The sequence below is a fragment of the Brachyhypopomus gauderio genome, unplaced genomic scaffold, assembly GCF_052324685.1.
Source record: "Brachyhypopomus gauderio isolate BG-103 unplaced genomic scaffold, BGAUD_0.2 sc561, whole genome shotgun sequence".
NCBI lineage: Eukaryota > Metazoa > Chordata > Actinopteri > Gymnotiformes > Hypopomidae > Brachyhypopomus > Brachyhypopomus gauderio.
Genome location: NW_027507382.1, coordinates 7,501 through 12,500, shown reverse-complemented (window position 1 = coordinate 12,500; position 5,000 = coordinate 7,501). Strand labels below are relative to the sequence as shown.

At 46.5% G+C, this 5,000-nt stretch overlaps 1 pseudogene; it reads right to left on the bottom strand.

Annotated features, from left to right (window-relative positions):
* LOC143506860 (cytoplasmic dynein 2 heavy chain 1-like) overlaps positions 1 to 5,000 on the bottom strand; it is a 38,183-nt pseudogene that overhangs the window by 31,549 nt on the left and 1,634 nt on the right.

The following is a 5,000-nucleotide window of genomic DNA, read 5'->3' as shown; positions in this document are numbered from 1 at the left end:
GTGTGGTCACCTGCTGAGGACTGTCCTGCACATCCCGGATACACGCCTTCAGCTTTCCTGACACTTCCTGTTCAGCTGGAGCGATCGCCCTCTCAAACTGAGACACGGCAGCTCGCCACAAAGGCTAGACATGACAAGAAGAACACACACACACACACACACACACACACACACACAAAACATTTTATTTACATAGCACTTATTAAAACGTGTTTTACAATATATTTAGAGAAATAGAAATTAACCAGATAAAACCAGGTCATGAAACCGGACAGTGTCTCCAAGCACCTCAGCCCAGATGAAATGCTGTGGGGAACCTTAAGAGAGCTGTGCTAAAAACGATTGTCCATAAACCTCAATGAACTGAATCAATGTTCTAAAAAATAAGTGTATAATAAGTGTGTCAAAATTCCACCAGAATGATGACTTGCTGCTAAAGGTGGTTCTGTGAGCTAGTGATTCATAAGTCATGGTTAGTTATTCACACACGGCGTCACACAATGATTTCTCCATTTTGGCTTCATTTTGGATAAATCATGACATGGTGGATTCTGTCATGATATTGTTCTTCTGAATTTGTTTTCACCTCATTTTAAGACCTGTTACATGACTGTACATGACTGTAAAAGTCTCCAGATTGAACCCTCAGGTCACTCGGAAGGGAACAGATAGGAAGAGGATGTGTCAAACCTCTTAATTCTGGCTAGCATGTTACTGCTGGTGCATCTAAGAGCTCTCACAGGGCATAAAGCCACAGGTAGCCAGTGCAGAGGACTGAGAAATGTGTGAAATGTGCTCCCTCTTTCTTTAGCATATCAAAATTCTCCCTGCAAACACTTTCTGCAAGCTACAGGTGAAGTGCTCTGATGAACCAGAATAAAAAAATGTCACAATGTGACAGAGACCATCATTTCTATACAAAAAGCCAACGTTAGCAACCACTGGTCTTGAACTCAGGTCTTCCAGGCAACAAACGTGTCCTCTGACCACCAGACCATCTGCCCAGCACACCATCAGAGCACCCAGGTCACCAGCCTGAATGACGGTGTCCATCACAGGTTCGTAGAGGTGATATTAAAGCCTTTATGCTGTACACTGTCGGCCACTGGGAGAACGCCACACAGCGTGAGTACTACACCGGCAAGCAGGAAATAGTCACAATTCCTTAACGCCCTGGACAGGAGCTCATTAAACGTTATAAGAAAACCTGGATGTTGTTGGGGAGAGTCATGCATAACCAACATTAGAGCTGAAATAAATAAAACCTCCTGAAATAAAATGTGCGTTACTCTAATGTGGAGATTTCCCCCAAAAGGGTTTTGCATACAGTTTAATGTAGTGTGAAATAGATGAGTATACCTGATTTTTAAGTTTAGGGACACTTAAAAACTGCAGAAGGGGGTGGGCGGACTTGCTTCATTAAGGGCAACATTATAGTCATTACCAAACCAGGTTTCTGTTACGAAAATAAATAAATTACTTGATGGTTTCCAGTCTACACTTATTTGTTTATGGTGAGTACAGTTTTTAGTACGACGGGTGCCGTTTTTTAGTTTTAGAGACTCCAAAAGAGTAACTATGTTAGCATTTATGATAACCAGCTGTGTGGATATTTTACTCAGACGCTCAGCAAACGTGGTCATCTCTGCGTGAGCCTCTTACAGCACAGGCAGACACGTTTCACACCTCACCTCAGTTCACGAGCCCTACTGCTGTAGACCACTGGACTGTGTTTGTGCTGCCATGCTGGGTTCTCCCCAGCGCCACATACCGCGTGTGTACGTGTACCTCAGTGTAAGGATTGTAGAGAATGGGGCTGAGTCCGGCAAAAGGCCCAAACACTCCGAGCGTCGAAGGTTGCTGCTGGCCTGTCGACAGCAAACGCTGCAGCTTCTCCTGAACCGTTCGGACCTGTAGCACCTAACCACACACACACACACACACACCCCAAAACAACTCATTACTATATATGCCACACTCATTAACTGAATTATCCAGTCTAGTGCAGTTGAACCTTCTCTTACATGCGGTTATATGGGGCCACGCTGATATAAATCATATTAAAGCATGACGAATGGCAAAAGCATGCAGGCAGTTTTGGGTTCTTTCACCGAGACGGATCAAGAGGGCGAACTTAAACTGGCTGGATCATGTGAATGTCATGAGCCACCGAAACACGCACAACCACTCATGGAGAATATGTGACATTAGTCAGGAGGTTCACCGCACACAACAGAAAGCAGCGTTTTATGAGAGGCTGATGTTTACTTTCATAATACAGTATCCTGTGATTCCACTACTGCAAAAGCCAATACGTCAAAAACGACAGTGTAGTCCAAAGCTCACACACACACACAGCGTATAATCCAACTGAAAGATGCAACATGTATATTTTTCTGTAACACACACACACACCGAGATGCTACAAGATGTGACAATATGGACGTCTGACTGATATATTCTGTCCCACCTCCTCTAATCGCTGGATGAGCTTCGGCAGGCCGTGTGGACAGTGTTTCTCCCCCGTCCACGGGTGAGGTGAGTAGCGTTTCCACAGTTGGCCGGTCAGGTGCTCGCAAGCCGCCACCCACTGCTCACATACGGCCACGCCCCCTCTAAGGCTCTCTCTGACGCTGAAGTATGGCTCCTCCCACAGCTGCAGTGCACCCAGCTTCTTCTGAACGAACCGGCCCAGAGACGAACCTACACAAACACCAAGGTGCACACGCGCGCCAACACACACCCAACACACACCCAACACACCCACAAACTGTTAGAGACACACAGACACAAATTATAATACATGTCAACACCAACACCCACACTCGTAAACAGACTGCCCAGAGGCGAATAAAAGGGTTACATTCACACACGTACAGAGTCACACACAGTCACAAACAAGTCCCACGGTTACACGGTTATAAATGGCGACACACACTGACACACACACACACATGTACCTATGACGTCCATGAGTCTGCGCATGCGTGTGTCACGGTAAGGTGCGTGTTCGGTCTGTCTCCACACATCGTCGAGCACGTCTCGCGTGCTTTCCACCAGGTCCAGTGCCTCCACTAGACACACACTCTCGAGACCGCTGTAGACCTGAACCACCGGTGCAAGCAAACACACACACACACACACGCAAATATGCACAAGGATGTGGGTCTGCAGATGTGTGCACGTCATAATTCCTGCATGCATGAAATCTTATGTTACATGAGTGGGACTATATATTCTGGTAAATGTCCATGTGTATATATATATATTCACACACACACACAGTGTGTGTGTGTGTGTGTGTGTGTGTGTGTGTGTGTGTGTACCTTCTCAATGGGGCTGAACAGCTCAGAGAAGTGTACTGCTCTCTCTCTCTCACTGCTCTTCTCTCTCAGACCAGCCAGTTCTGTCCAGTACTGGAACTCATCACATGGTGTCACTATACCTGCATGTGCACACACACACAGACAATAACACAGAAGTGCTAACTGCACATGTGAATCCGTGCCAAACCGTGACTCCTTCTGGCACTTCAATATGCATTTAGGATTACAGCAGCTAAAATCCACAGAGTTGCATTTAAATAATTGTTTCTTTCTGGAATGTGTAACCACCACAGATGCCAAGAACATTTAAGATGGACAGTTTTCAAAGTATTCCAAACACAGAGAGCCAGGGGTTCTCAAGAGTTATCAAGGCCTCAGGAGTGCAAGACAGGAGCTGCAGCTCTAACACTCAATCCTAACACGCATCGTGAGGTCTGCAGCAGGTCTGTGTTGGTTGGTATAAACCGTCCTAACACTCATGGTGAGGTCTGCAGCAGGTCTGTGTTGGTCAATATAAACAGTCCTAACACTCATGGTGAGGTCTGCAGCAGGTCTGTGTTGGTTGGTATAAACCGTCCTAACACGCATCGTGAGGTCTGCAGCAGGTCTGTGTTGGTTGGTATAAACCGTCCTAACACTCATGGTGAGGTCTGCAGCAGGTCTGTGTTGGTTGGTATAAACCGTCCTAACACTCATGGTGAGGTCTGCAGCAGGTCTGTGTTGGTCTGTATAAACCGTCCTAACACGCATCGTGAGGTCTGCAGCAGGTCTGTGTTGGTTGGTATAAACCGTCCTAACACTCATGGTGAGGTCTGCAGCAGGTCTGTGTTGGTCTGTATAAATTGTCCTAACACTCATGGTGAGGTCTGCAGCAGGTCTGTGTTGGTCTGTATAAACCGTCCTAACACGCATCGTGAGGTCTGCAGCAGGTCTGTGTTGGTTGGTATAAACCGTCCTAACACTCATGGTGAGGTCTGCAGCAGGTCTGTGTTGGTCTGTATAAATTGTCCTAACACTCATGGTGAGGTCTGCAGCAGGTCTGTGTTGGTCTGTATAAATCGTCCTAACACTCATGGTGAGGTCTGCAGCAGGTCTGTGTTGGTTGGTATAAACCGTCCTAACACTCATGGTGAGGTCTGCAGCAGGTCTGTGTTGGTTGGTATAAACCGTCCTAACACTCATGGTGAGGTCTGCAGCAGGTCTGTGTTGGTCGGTATAAACAGTCCTAACACTCATGGTGGGGTCTGCAGCAGATCTGTGTTGGTCAATATAAACAGTTCTAACACTCATGGTGGGGCCTGCAGCAAGTCTGTGTTGGTTTGCACAGTCCCAGCTACACAGCAGCAGAGGCAAATCAAACCTCCCCAAATGAACGTGAGGACTCACCAAGAACGTCATCCTCAGAAAGACTCTTCTTCCCAGAATCCTTCGGGTGTGTGTGTCGAAGTACCGAACCCAAACCCACCTCCAACTCACTGAGCAGGGACTGTAGCCGTGGATCAAACATTTTACTCCATCTCTCATCCTACACACACAAATAAAGGCCTTTACACTCTCAAAACACATATTCTTTGAGGCTATAGGAGGATTAATGTGACAGTATCTATTTATATATACCTATAAGAGAAGTTGGACTGAACACCTGTCTGAGGACCTGGTACAGTATGTGTGTGT